Below are 15,046 nucleotides of genomic sequence, written 5' to 3' on the forward strand. Positions count from 1 at the left end.
CTAGGGTTCTGATGCTGCAATGTGCTCCACACAGGTCGACCTCTGAACATGGTCAGAGCCCCTTTGAAGTCAGTGGCTTTCTGTACAGGAGCAGGAGTCTGATCATGTGGAGGTCATTGGAGCTTTAATCCTTAAGTCTTTCCTGAGTTAAATCAGTCCTTTATCAGGGCCTGATTCTGCTCCTAGTAAAGTCATTGAGAACTCAGTAGGTATAGAATCAAGCCCTCATGTCTTGTGCAGGCAAATTCCCACTGAAACCAATGGGAGTTTGGCCAAATAAGGACTGAATAAAACCAAAGTAAGGACTTTGAGATTTGGCCCCTAGTAAAGTCAATGAAAGCTTTGACTGAGTAAAGGTCACAAGACCGGGCCCTTATTGGCCCTCGTATTTGAAACATTTTCAGAGAAGCACAGAAGCTTGGAATTGAACAGGCAAAGCCAATGCAGTTCTCATTAATAACAGTCACAGTAATTTTAGAAATCTTGAGGGCAGAAGGATCAGGCTTTAGAAATGTTTTTTTATGATAGTCTAGTTCATGTAGCACAGTGTTGATCATGCTGAATTATATTTCCAGGAACACAGGCTTGCACAATGGGCATTTCCAGCCTAGCCTAGAAGCAAGGGGCCCAATCCTGAACACCTAACTCATGCAAAACTCCAAATTAAAATATTGACCTGAGTAAAGGCTGCAGGACTGGGCCTTCCTCCAACAGAGGAAGCATGGTTCTGGGTGATTTGATTCAGTAAAATTAATCCGTTTAAAGTAATGCAAAACTACTTGACCTACATTTTTTTCTGCTTTTCCTGAGACTTCTGAGCCATTTCAGACCCAATTCTGCTCCCATTTGCCATATATTACAATAGAAGGAGACCTTTTAGAGTTTTGGGGCCAGATTCTACACTAGTATAAACAGAGCGACTCTGGTAACTCCAGATTTACATGCACATTCTTGCAACTGAAACTGGAGTCTGGCTTTTGGCATCCCTGGAACATGAAGATCATTCATGAAGATGATTTTGAAACATAGGCAAAGAGTATTTTTTAAATTTGTACATTGATTTCAGAATCCTGAATCAAAATTGTGATTAATTTTCCATATTTTAGCCAAACTTACATGTTTAAAAGAGATTTACATATCAATCAGAACATATTCTGATTGTCTAAATGACACTATTCCAGATGAGGGGTAGAAAGTAATATATTGCACAAAGTGCAAAGTAAATATATGATAAACTATGGTTATATGGGAAACATATGATCTTAAGAATATAACATGGAGGATAAAGTTATTGCACTACACAATTTGTGTAAACCAACACCACCTTTTTTAATAAACACAAAAAGCCTTTTAAACTTCATTTTATAGAACATGTGAACCCTTATGCTGATGCACCAATATAATGCACTGCGTTCTCATTTCATAATTGGGTCAAACATTGCTAAGGTTAAAGAGGTGGTTTGCCATCTGATACAACACCAAAGCAACTGAGTTGAACAGCTATTTATTTCCACTGCCATATTACATAAGCAAAAATATGTATCTAAAACCTTGTATTTTTGTTTCTAACCTTTAAATCAAAGCAGTAATTGGTTTCTTAGTTCCTATTAACAATAGATATAATCTGGTTTCTTCTAAATTAAAAACATTGGCATGTTTTAATGGTTGTTTTTTATACATATGGATCAGAAGCTAGTTTAAGGTTCTTTATGCCTATTTGGAATTATGTTTATCCTGAAACTAAATCCCAAATATATAAGTGAAAATAGAAATAGAAATTAGTTATGTTTTCAAGCAAAATGAATTAGAAATGAGAGAATCCTGAATACAATGTTTAGACTCTTTAAGAATTTCATGGAATATTGAATTTAAAACAATTTGAACTTTGAAGTTCTTGTGCTTGCATAGTAGTTCATTAACTGCTTAAGCTACTGCCTTTTTAAAATAGCTTTGCCACAAGGGCTCAATTCTGTTGTCATTATCAGGCCAAACTGCAAGCAAAGTCAATGGGGAAAGTTGCAGGTTGGCCTGATAAAGACTCCCACCCTAACTGATTACATATTTATTTTCATTAATGCACAATTTTGCCTTTGATGGCAATGAAAAGATATGATCGTGTAAAACATTTTAAATGAAACAATGGCAGAAAGAGGCTGTCTCACAGTAGCCAGCCCAGGTCCACCAGGAAGTGCAAATGCAATAAAGGGAAGAAAGGCAGAGAAACTGTAAGTAAACAAGGCATGTTGTCAATTAAAAAAATATCGGTTGTTCTTATACATATATAATGAGGAAAATATGGGTATGAAATATAACATTAAGGCTCTAATTCTGAGCCTAACTTACCTATAGTCTTGTACAGCAGTTCCTATGGTTCTTCACTGAGAGTCTCAAACCAGTGAATTATGTCTCCATCTACCTAGTCTGTCTACCTGGGCATGTACGCCATGCTTATTATAATATTTGAACACTTTCCTGAAAAATAAACTCACAGTAAAGTCTCATTGTTGAGCTTTGCTTCTCCTCCCATTACCCCCAAATGACAGATATGGCTGTGCAAATATATAGAGAAATTCATTATTATTTATTTATTAAGGAAATTTATCATGAAGGGAGAAGTCTTGCATTTTGTCTTTCGAACAGGGAGATTCATGCTCAGTGTAATCTCTCATGGAAGGGAGTTAAATTTCATCCTGTATTCAGTGATGAACCACTGTAGTATCCAGAATACCAGCCACACTTTGAACCGGACAGAGCTGTTTCAAAACTCTTGCCCTCATTTCCTGTTAATGCATGTATTGTAGCAGTCGAGCAGTCTAACAAAGTCAGCATACAATAGGTGCGGGTAAAGGCATAAATAGAAGCTGGTGTTTCTGGAAGGCTTTAATTGCTATTTGTGCATATCAGAGAAGTAAAAATGCCAGGATGATTCCAAGGCTATTGACTATTTATATGATAAGTGCCGGTAGATCCACTCACCTGAGGCTGATGAGCAGGTTTTGGGTAGATTTTCAAAGAGACTCACTTTCCCACTGTCACTTCCATTTCCTCAGAGGTTAGCTTCAGGTGGCTGCTTTTCATCCAGGCACTGATCTCCTTTAGGTGCTGGGTAAATAGGAGGTGGCATTGTTAGTATTTGATCTGAGGAACAAGCAGGGCTGGATGCCATCTCTAGATATTGGTATTTGAAGCTATTTGTCTCACACTCTCTCCAAACAGTTTTACATATATTTTGAATAAGATAGGCTAGAGTCTCGCAACACTGCCCAAGTGAGGCCTGTGGCAGCAAAGGTGCAGTTTCCCATCACCACCCTCTACGATCATTCTAAGAAGCTCAGTGGATTTGCTCACCCCTAACAGGTCTTTGTGGCATACTAGAAGCAATTTTCAGTTGACTGTTGAAAGCTATTGAGAAATCATGCAGCATAAGTATGGATGCTTGTCCCTTGTCCGTGGACTAGAGGAAATCATCAACCTAAGCCATCTCAGTACAGTGTGTGGTCTAAATCCTAGTTGAAAAGGATCTAGGATTCTAATGCAGATCAAATGTTCTTGGAGGTGACTCTTTCCCAGCTTCTCCATCACTTTGCTTAGGGAACAGAGATTAGATACTAGGCAGTAATACTGGTAATACTGGCAATACTGGTTGCATCGCATGATGGCTTCTTGAACACTGATGTCAGCCCAAAGAACATGGTTATACCATATGAGATGTCATACTAGTACAAAGGGGTGAGTCTGTGTGTTTCCTTTGCTGGGAGTGTAAATAATACCTTTGAGAAATGTCCCACTGATTTAAGCAGAATTACCTATTAGCTTCAATGAGAATTTCTTCTAAAACATCAGTGGTATCATATGGCCCTGTACTATTACTTTAATGATTATTTTGGTATTTAATTTCCTTTATGAGGGCTAATAGAGGTCCATGCTGATCCCTTTGTAGAGTTGGGGACTAACACGCCAATGAATATTGATCTTCTTAATTAAAATTTCCCAGAAAACACAATACTAATTAATTCACCTAATTCAAAATAAAACATTATGCTGCCCAAATCTCCTAATTAAATTTAATAGTGATGTTTCATCACTCTATGTATTGTCTGTACTCTTATGGTTAATGTAAACACTCAAAATCTCTGCTGAACAAAAGAGTGGTCTGGGCAATTAATTTCATTGGGATAAATTTTACCCTCAGGTAACACTTAGATCCTCCATTGACTTCAATGGGAGACACACACAGTGATCAGAAAGAAGAACAAGACTCAGCATGAACACTAAAACAAAATGAGTATCCTAAATTACAGTGTCTTCAAAGGTCACTTGCATATCTACACTGCAATTAAACACCTGAGGCTGGCCCATGTCACCTGACTTGAGCCCATGGGGCTCAGGTGGTGGGGCTGTAAAACTGTGGTGTAGCCATCTGGGTGCAGGCTGGAGCCTGGGCTCTTGAACCCTGCCCCCTCATAGAGTCATGGAATCATAGATTAGGGTTGGAAGATACCTCAGGAGGTCATCTAGTCCAACCCCCTGCTCAAAGCAGGACCAAACCCAACTAAATCATTCCAGCCAGGACTTTGTCAAGCCTGACCTTAAAAACCTCTAGGGAAGGAGATTCCACACCTCCCTAGGTAACCGATTTCAGTACTTCACCACCCTCCTAGTGAAATAGTTTTTCCTAATATCCAACCTACCTCTCCTACTGCAACTTGAGACCATTGTTCCTTGTTCTGTCATCTGCCACCAATGAGAACAGCCTAGCTCCATCCTCTTTGGAACCCCCCTTGAGGTAGTTGAAGGCAGCTATCAACTCCCCCCTCATTCTTCTCTTCCTGGGCTCCAGCTCAAGCCCAAACGTCCACTACAGTTTTACAGCCCAGCAGCCCGAGCCCTGCAAGTCCAAATCAACTGACACAGGCCAACCACAGGTGTTTAATTGCAATATAGACACTGAAGTATTTATACAGAGTCTGACAGGAAATGTCAGGAGTGTGACAATAAAAGTGTACTCTTGAAAGGCCTGATTCTTCAAACATTTGTAGTTGAGTACCCTCTTATCTCTCTGTCAGGAAAGATATCTGAATACCAACCATCACTTTTCAGGGATATAGCCAATCTTGCAGTCCTTGACTGGTCCTGCTCCTCTTACTCATGCAAATTGCGCCATTTGAAATCAGTGGGGCTACTTGTGCGTAAGAAAAGTTGGATTTGACCATTTGTGAAAATGAAATTCTCACCGCCTACATTCCTAGTTACTCCAAGTGAAGTGAACTGAGGAAGCCCATGTATGACATTAGCTAATGGTTTGATCATGTGACAGTCGAGATTAGTATTTCAGGCCTGATTCTCCAGTACTTTACACCTTCGGTAGTCATTTACCCATGCAAACTGGGTGTGAAATGTTACCAAGTCACTATGGTATGCTAGTGGTGGAGCTAATGGAGTGGGCATCCTGTGGTGGCTATACATTTATCATGTAACCCCTTGTCTTCAGTAGAATTACTCTTGGCTTACACTGGTGTGAATGAGAGCAGACTCAGGCCTGAGGTGCATTACACCTACTTTTCACAAGTATAAATGGCTACACAAAGTGGTGGACAATCAGGCCCTTGAACAGTATATTTGTGCCTATCTGAAATAAGCGTGTAGGATAGCCCTCTTGACTCATCAGTTTAAAAAATGACGTTTACTTTTTTTTACAATTGCAGGGAGAAGTACATATATTTTATACTGGTACTTGAGCTAGAAGTTCAGAAAGCAAAATATGTTGGCCCAAATCCTCAAAAGTATTTAGACCCAATGGGAGTTAGGCACCTAAATACCTTTTGAGGATCTGGGCCATTATTCCTGTTCCTGCAGTCTCTATAGAGGAAGCCAATGGGAGTTTTGTCTGTGTAGAACTGAAGAATTGGGCAACCTATTATGACTTTAGGCAAATCAAACAGTATCTATCACATGTTGCAAAATGGAAAAACAAAAAAGCTTGTTGTGGGACAATGAAGGGCACATTTGGTAGAGGCTGAGTTTTGGATTTATACCTTTGTATTTTCAAAGAGTTATGCAGAGTTTTAGCCATAACTCCTGTTAAAGTTAAGGGGAGTCATGCACATAAAATGAAACATTTAGGGATTAGTGTACAAAGAAGTTGAGAGTTGACTACATATCCTATTATTTTAAGATCATTGTAAATATCAACTAAAATATGTATTATTTCATCTTTATAAGTTATTTATTGTATTAGGTTCAGTAGCATGTATTATAATTAGTTTTACTGAGTTTAATGAATTTTACTTTGTATTCTTTTGTGAACGCTCTGAATGCTGCAGAAAAAAAAAGCACAACAGTATTTTTTCAAGTTCTCTCGGCACAATAGCAGTGTCCTCACCTTGTTCCATTTTACAGGATTAGCAGCATATCACTGGAAAACGCCCTGTTAACAACAATTCTCTTTCTTTACAAAAAACTGTTGCTAGATGATAAAGGCATAATGTGATAAGTCTTGTCTAACCTCATTCATCTGCCTTTACAAAATGCTCCAGACTTGTGGGAGAATTTGCTGCTTTTGCTTCACATGTTGCTTGTCTTGGGGTGCAGTTGGGAATTATAGGGCATTTTGCAATGGTAATTGCATCAAACATGCTTTGTTTCATTATTATTATATTTACTAGAAATGTTTTGATTTCATTTCTTTCAGCAGATAATACTATTTAACAATAGTTTACTTTTTTCAGCTCCCCACCTTACAGCATTAGTATAATAACTTCTCACATTTAATGATATTTGTATCAATGTCTCCATATCAGCTGCATTTTAACCTCATAAAAAAGGAACTGTGATTTTTTTTTTGCTAAACTAGATTTTGCTAATCAACTAAATATTTCTGCACCAATCAACATATTAATATGCATGTGGTAGTCTGTACAATTGTTCAACATCAGAATACCTGTTTGATTTATGTCAAATGTCTGTAAAATGAATGGCATTGTTCTCCATTTCAGTCTGACAGAATAAGCAGGATAGTAAATAAATGTGTAAATGAATCATCTGTGTCTCATTTCAGTTCTCTGCATGAAGCCACTTTACATTAAACATTGCATACATACCAATACAATAATCCATAGTGTCTTTAGATTTCATTATTTTACAATATCATACCGGGAGCTCTAGTAGAAAATGTGCAAGGAAATAAACAACTATGCAAATGAAGTCAGAATCCATTATTTTTCCAAGAAAGTAAATACAGGGCTTCTAAGCTGTTTGTTCTCTCTCTATAACATTACTACTACTACTAATACCTTGCATTTTTATAGATCAAAGACCTCTGCACTGTACAAATGGGTAAATATTATTATCCCCATTTTACAGATGAGGAAAGGGAAGCCTAGAGAGATTTAGCAGTGTCTTCAATTTTCAGCCGTGTCCATTAATCTTGGGTGTCTCGATTTTTGGACACACAAATTGAGACACCTGCAGGCTGATTTTCAGAGGTGCTGAGCACCCAGGATTCCAGTTCAACTTAACGGGAGTTTTAGGTGCTTGACACCTCTGACAAATAAATATTAGGAAGCCTGAACATCCAAAATTATTGCACACTTCTGACACGGTTAGCCTTAATGCTTGGAACCCTGGCATCCTCTGCATGGAGGGTGAACCCAGCTTCCTCCACCCCCCACAACTCTGAAAGAAAGATAATCTGGAAACTACTCAAATGAAAACAGCAGTAGGAATAACTTGTACTTGTTTTCTTTTAATAACAGTTTTTGATATAACCAAACATATTTTGTATATGAAAAAGTATTTTTTCAATATGCAGAGGTATTAGAGAGTCTATATCATTTAGAATCTAATGCATAGAACATTTTCCTCTCCAAAATGAAAGCTGTTTTTGAATTTGTATGTCTGATCTGTAAAACAATGAAATAAAGATTTAGGGCCAAACTCTGCCCTTTAATGTGCATGTGTAATTCCTACTATTATTGTTTATATCACTGTAGAAGCCCCATTCAGGATCAGGGTCCCATTGTATTATGTACTGTACAAACACATATGTAGACACTTTCTTGTATTGAAGAGCCTTTTTGTGTTGATTTTTAACCTCAGGGCTACTTAATGCATAAAGCACATAGATCTTGGTAGCACAGATGAGTAAGTTTTTTTCTCCTCTTCTTTTATTTTCAATAAACAACCCTCCCTTTCTCTCCTGGCCCCAGAAGGAGCCCTGCTCCACCCCTCTGAGTGCTCCTCCAATTTACCTACCCTGCCTTCTGTGCGACACCATGCACACAGAGAAAGAAAATTTTGGTTTGTATTAAATAATCAAATCTAGTGATTACTCTTAGTAGTCCCAAGTGTTTTAAAGTATCTCTTAGCCCATGCACCAGGCATAGGAGACATTTATGTCCTGGCCTTCCCCTGCCTCCTGCCAACAAAGTGTAGCAGCTCCTTCTTTCATGCCCATTGCTTTATGAGTGGAATTTCCACTGACTTCAGAAGAGTCTCTAGGATCCAAAAAGGAGCTGTGGGCTGATGCAGCAGCATATGCAAAATCATAGAATCATAGACTTTAAGGTCAGAAGGGACCATTAAGATAATCTAGTCTGACCTCCTGCACAATGCAGGCCACAGAATCTCACCCACCCACTCCTGTATCAAACCTGTGTCTGAGCCATTGAAGTCCTCAAATCATGGTTTAAAGACTTCAAAGTGCAGAGAATCTTCCAGCAAGTGACCTGTGCCCCATGCTGCAGAGGAAGGCAAAAAAAAAACCAGGGCTTCTGCCAATCTGCCCTGGCGGAAAATTCCTTCCCGACCCCAAATATGGCGATCAGCTAAACCCTGAGCAGGTGGGCAAGACAAACCAGCCAGACACCAAGGAAAGAATTCTTTGTAGTAACTCAGATCCCACCCCATCTAACATCCCATCACAAACTGATTATACTTGTTGCATCCCACACAGCATTTGATAGGAATTGACTTGATGTTGCTAATAAATGATAAGTACAGAAAATTTCACTATTGACCTGGTGTCAGTGCAATTGATCTGCAATTGAACATGAAGTCAAAGGGGATTCAATGTTGGAAAGCAGAGAGGCACTAGACCAGGCTATGTCATGAGAAGCATCATATCTGAAATGTACATGGGATTTGAATTAGATAAACAATATCTCCTAAGGACTGTGATGGTGGAAGCAGTCGCAGAAGTTCAAGAAGGGGGCAATATGCAGGGACCAAACTCAAACAGCAATGAGGCTAGTGGTTCTGGGTAAAGAGATCATCCTCTAGTCAACTCAACAAGCAAAGTTGAAGCATTACCTAAAGGTCAACACTGGAGAAAAATAGTAAAAAGGCAACGAACCATAAGGCAGGTTGTCGTTAGAAGCAGCCTGAATGTACTGTATGGGCCCAACACTAAGGCCCTTACTCAATTTCCACTTAAACTTTTTTCAGGCAAACCACCATTGAATTTAAAAGAGTGAATTAGAAGCTGACCAAAAATTGAATAAAGACCTCAGGATTTGACCCCGAATGAGGATTTGAGCCTTCTTCTATCCCAAAATAGGATATAGATGGGAAAATATATAGTAATAATGAATATTAATAATAATAATCACTTCTAAAGTGTTTTTATGCAGAGATTTCAAAATGGGCTAAGGATGATAAGCATCATTATCCCCACTATGTGATAGGGAAGATGAGGTGCTGAAAAGTTTTCTACAGTCACAGCAGGTAAATGTCAAGGGCAGGGCTAGAACCCAGGTTTTCTGACTACTAATTATCTGCCTTATTAACTAAAGCACACTGTGTCCTATCAACCCCCCCTTTTTACTTGGTATATTCAAAGCTGATTGTTCATACAGCATGTTGTGTTTATGCTGACAGTTAGCCAACAGGCATCGTATGTAACGGAAATAACTAAAATTACCCATACAGCAACATTTGTTTGTTCTGACAAATGTGCATCTGTGCATTGAAGTCCCAGCAGATTGAATTAGGGGGCGCAATAGACTATAGGAATAAAGCTATCACAAGAGTGTTAGTGATCAGGGACTCCCTTTTGAGGGGGGCCAAGATATCCATCTGCTGACCTGAACTGATGTCCCAGAAGGTGTGCTGCCTGCCTGGACCTGCATCTGAGACTTTACTGAAAAGTTGGCAACGCTCATCTGTCCTTCTGACCACTGCCCTATGCTGCTCATCCATGTGGCCACTAATGATACTGCCAAGTATGACCCTGAGCAGATCAGCACTGAATATAAAGCTCTGGGAGCGAGGGTAAAGGAGCGGCGGGCACAGGTGGTGTTCTCCGTTATCCGCCTGGTTGAAGGTAAGAGTCCAGGCAGGGGGACACCCATTCTGGATATGAATGCATGGCTGCGCAGATGGTATTGATGGGAAGGCTTCAGCTTCCTCAACCAGAGGAAGCTGTTCTGGGAAGGAGGACTGCTAGGAAGCGATGGGGTCCATCTGACCAAGAAGGAGAAGAGCATCTTTGCACACCAACTCACTAACCTAGTGAAAGGCTTTAATCTAGCTTCAAAAAGGACGGGTGACAAAAGCCCATGGGCGAGCATAAAAAAGGCAACAGAGGGCTAGATGTTGGGGGTGGGGGCATGGAAACTGATGAACTGTTGTCAGCAGGAGAAAAAAAGTTTTTGTAGTGATAATCAAGATAGCCCATTTAAGACAGTTTGACAAGATATTTCTATTTATACTTTCTATTTCCCCCATGTTAAGTATCTTGTCAAACTGTTTTAAATGGGCTATCTTGATTATCACTACAAAAGTTTTTTTTTCTCCAGCTGACAACAGTTCATCTTAATTAATTAGCCTCTTAGAGTTGGTTGGGCAACTCCCACCTTTTCATGTTCTCTGTATGTATATATATCTCCTCACTATATGTTCCATTCTATGCGTCCGATGAAGTGGGCTGTCGCCCACGAAAGCTTATGCTCAAATAAATTTGTTAGTCTCTAAGATGCCACAAGTACTCCTGTTCTTTTTGCGGATACAGATACAGATAATGTTTCTGAATGCTTATCTTCACCCAGGAGGATGAGGATATCGTTTAAAATATGTACCATTATATAAACTGTGTAGACAATATCACTATGTGTGAAAAAAGTTTCACTTGAAAATTCCCAAAGGGGAAAATTTAGAGGGAATTTTCAGCTAAATTAGCATTTCCTGTCCCCCTTGAATTGCCACATCATGTCACAGAAATGCTTGTAGAGCACTGAATGAAAAAAACTGTAACCACCTGAACATATTATTATATATTAACTTGACATTCATTTTGATATTTCTGTCAGAATAAACCCCGTTGTTACTCATATATTTTCAGTATACTTTCAGAAGCATCACCTTTCACAAAGATTAAGCTTTCAGTGATTGACATTAAAAATAATAGTGAAAAAGAATTGTACCAATTTTAAACTTTTAAATTTTTTAATGACAGAGAATGATTCTTTCTTCATTTGGAATCATGATGTTGAGCCAGCACTACATTCAGTTTTATCCAATAATTCACATCACACGCTTTGCATCCTTGGGCAACTTCAACCTCTGAACCTTTCTACCCCTTTTAGATGTAGCCTGATAAATCTATTTACATCTCTTTCCCTCTGTCATCATTATCAATGCTTTCACAATATAGTGTTGCGCCAATCCCCAACCCCTTACTTTCCCTTAAGCCTTTTAACACAGTGTTCAGCTAACCAATGCAGCCAGAAAATCACAATAGTTTCAACACCTTACTTTCATGGGAAGGAAAAGTTTCTGAGCTGTTAGTTCCTAGTGTCTGGCAAACTAAGCAAAGAATGTAAATTACAGACACTAGAACAGCTGGAATTTCTGCCTTCTAGACAAACAAAGTTTCCAAGAAGTTCCTAATAACCATGTCATGGAAATGTTCATGATCTAGGCCCACATTCTGGTCTGAGTAACAATGGTGTACATTTTGAATAATTCCACTGAAGTCAGTGGAGTTACTCCCTATTGCACCACTATAACTGAGATCAGAATCTGGCCCATAGTTTAAAGGCATTATTCTGCAAATCCTTTCTCAGTCTTTAGCACATAAAATGAATTAACATAAGGGAATATTTAAATGAGTAAGAGGTTGCAGAATGGGCCCCTATATTTGTTTAATCTCAGGGCAGGTCTACACTACTGCTTAAGCTGATCTAATTTATGTCACTCAGGCGTATGAAAAAGCCCCTCTCCCCAGCGACGCAAGTTTTGCGATGTCCACACCAGCGTTATGTTGGCAGGTGATGCTTTCCTGCCGCCATAGGTTATGATTCTTGCTGAGGTAGAGTAATTATGCCGAAGGGAGAGCACTCTCACGTCAGCATAGTGTGTCTTCACCAGACGTGCTAAAGCGGTGCAGCTGCTTTGATGCAGCTGCGCCAATGAAGTGCTGTAGTATAGACTTGCCCTAAGTGCCTGATCTGGAGTCCTTGCTCCAGTGAAACTCTGATGAAGTTCATCAGAAGTTCAGCCTAAGGACTGCAGGCCATGTTCTAAATTACTGTAAAAGAACATGGGAAAGGGTCCACAAAACTGTGAAAAATGCTGGTTTCTGGAAAGAAGAGGGACAGTTGCCCATACTCTACACTGGGTTAGATTACCATTGTTCTTGTTAATGGAAGTTTCGTACACTAAACTATCAACACTGGTTGTATAGTCATTGCCACAACTATGCTAATGGGTATAGTTGGTCAGACTGTCAGCTGCATTCTCTTAAAGTCTGGTGGGTTCTTTAATGTAGCTCCTCAGGAAAACAGTTGGGTTAATGTGATAGAATAAAATACCCTTTAACTTCTTTTCTGTGTGTGAATTAATCTTTGCTGGGGAAACTGGTCCTCAGAGAGTTTGTTAAACTGAATCCCCTAATGTTTGTCTCTGCAGCTACGTCACATTAAGTGAGACTCATGCTACCGATATTCTTTTTGTAATAAATATCAGTTTAATGTTCCATTTTAAAGTTATTTAATATTTAATAATGCATAAAAAGGAGTGAATCTATATATGAACTTCAGAAATGCCACAAAATTATAAGCAAACCAAATCAAACAAGTACTAACAATATTCACTACGGCATCTACACTACAAAGTTTGCCAACGGAGCTATGTTGGCTAAGAGTGTGAAAAAAATCACACCTGTAGCTAACATAGCTATGTTGGCAAAACCCCTAGTGTAGACAGAACTATGCCAACAGAAGAGTGCTTCTGTCATCTCAACTCGCCGTCGTGAGGACGGCCAGGTAAGTCGAACTAAGATACTTAGACGTATCTTAGTTCGAAACCCCCCACCCCAATATAGCCCACACCTTAGCTAATGCTGTAATGTAGTGTAGCTATGGGAGCTGAATTCTTGCTGGTTTACATGGTGTCTCCAATAGGGTGCTCTGCTGGCATAGCTATGCCAACGAAGACTCTGTAGGTAGACAACACAGAGTGAAATATCTAGGCATTCATTTATTTTAAACTCCTTTTTTTATTGCATGTCCTCAAGTTATACACAATTACAAACAAAACAAAATAAATCTATGTTACAAGAATCTTATTTAGGTTGCACAATCTTATTTAGGTTGAAGTTAAAATGCTCGATATACCATTGCCCATTCAACCTTAATTTTGCTCACAAGTGCGTCCATGCACCCAACTGGAAAAAGGTTTAAAAAAAGGAGATACAAGAATTATTTGAAGTCTGGAAAACCTGCCTTTTACTCAGAGACAAGAAACTCAATATATTTAGTTTCTCCAAGAGAAGATTAAGAGATAACTTGATCGCAACCTACAAGTACCTACATAGGGAAGAGATTTCTGATAGTAGAGAGATCTTTAATCTACCAGAAGAAAGCATACATAACAAGTTCCAATAGTTAGAAACTGCAATTGTGTACATTCAGACCAGAAGTAAGGAGCAAATATTTAATAGGGAGGGTAATTTAAACATTAGAAAAATTTATCTAGCTATGTGGTGGCAGGGCCGGCTCCAGGCACCAGCTTATCAAGCAGGTGCTTGGGGCAGCCACTCCGGAGCGGGGCAGCACTTTCAGGTATTCGGCGGCAATTCGGCGGAGGGTCCCTCACTCCCGCTCGGAGTGAAGGACCTTCCGTTGAATTGCCGCCAATCGCGATCACCTTTTTTTTTTTTGTCTGCTTGGGGCGGCAAAACCCCTGGAGCTGGCCCTGTGTGGTGGATTCTCCATCACTCAAGAGTCTTTAAATCAAGACTGCTGGATATCCTAAATGATATGCGGTGTGGTTCTGTGGCCAGCCATTATGCAGGAAGTCAGACAAGACGATCATAATGGTTCCTTCTGGCCTTAACGTCTAGCAATTGGTTAATCCTGTGCACTGAATAAGGCAAGGCTCCTGTGAAAAAATGCTATGTGATCATATAATTAAAGACTGTATCATAATGCATACACAGAAGGAGCAGAATTAAGATGTTGTCCAGGCAAGTGTAAACTTGGTGTTTCCTAGCTTTTGCGTGATTGACTTTGCAATCTAAATAACATTATTTTAACATATTTTAAATGTATTTTCCTATTTTTTTTAATTTCTCACAGCCCTGAGTGATGTAGTTATACTGATGTAAGTTTGTAGCACAGACCTGGCCTAGCTGCTGCTCCTGACAGAATGTCCCTCCTGCAGCTCTGTATGCCGCCAAGTTGGTGTCCAGGAAGCGCTTCATGCAAGAAGTGTGGGCGTGTAGGGGGCTGTGGAGGCGCCAGAGGGAGGTTGTGAGGGGAGCTGCAGGGGTGAAGGGCAGCACGGAAGAAGATGGAAACGTGAGAAATGGAGGGACACCCGGGGCTCTCCTAAGGCGGCAGGGGCCATAAACGGAAGGAGAGTTCAGCCAGCCCCGGGACACACAGCGCACCCACCACTGCCTGGGGCTAGTAGGACGTGGTGTGTGACGAGACGTCCCTGTCCCCCCGGCATCTCCCAGCCAAAGTCCCGCTCCCCAGAGAGTTTTATTGACTGAACGCGGCCGTGAACTTGTCCCTGTCCCCACATAAATTGCTTCAATTTAATG

General features: G+C 39.9%; 1 long non-coding RNA gene across 4 annotated transcripts in view; it reads right to left on the reverse strand.

Moving 5' to 3' along the window:
- Nucleotides 1–15,046, reverse strand: part of LOC120397449 — a 139,644-nt gene that overhangs the window by 112,924 nt on the left and 11,674 nt on the right. For 2 of the 4 annotated variants that reach the window (XR_005593803.1, XR_005593804.1), the window contains one exon: nucleotides 2,977–3,102. This is a non-coding gene — a long non-coding RNA (uncharacterized LOC120397449). Of the gene's footprint in view, nucleotides 1–2,343; nucleotides 2,473–2,976; nucleotides 3,103–14,620; nucleotides 15,026–15,046 lie in introns of those variants that run through there. The other 2 variants (XR_005593806.1, XR_005593805.1) reach the window with 2 other exon arrangements.

The sequence above is a fragment of the Mauremys reevesii genome, linkage group 2 (assembly GCF_016161935.1).
Source record: "Mauremys reevesii isolate NIE-2019 linkage group 2, ASM1616193v1, whole genome shotgun sequence".
Lineage (NCBI taxonomy): Eukaryota > Metazoa > Chordata > Testudines > Geoemydidae > Mauremys > Mauremys reevesii.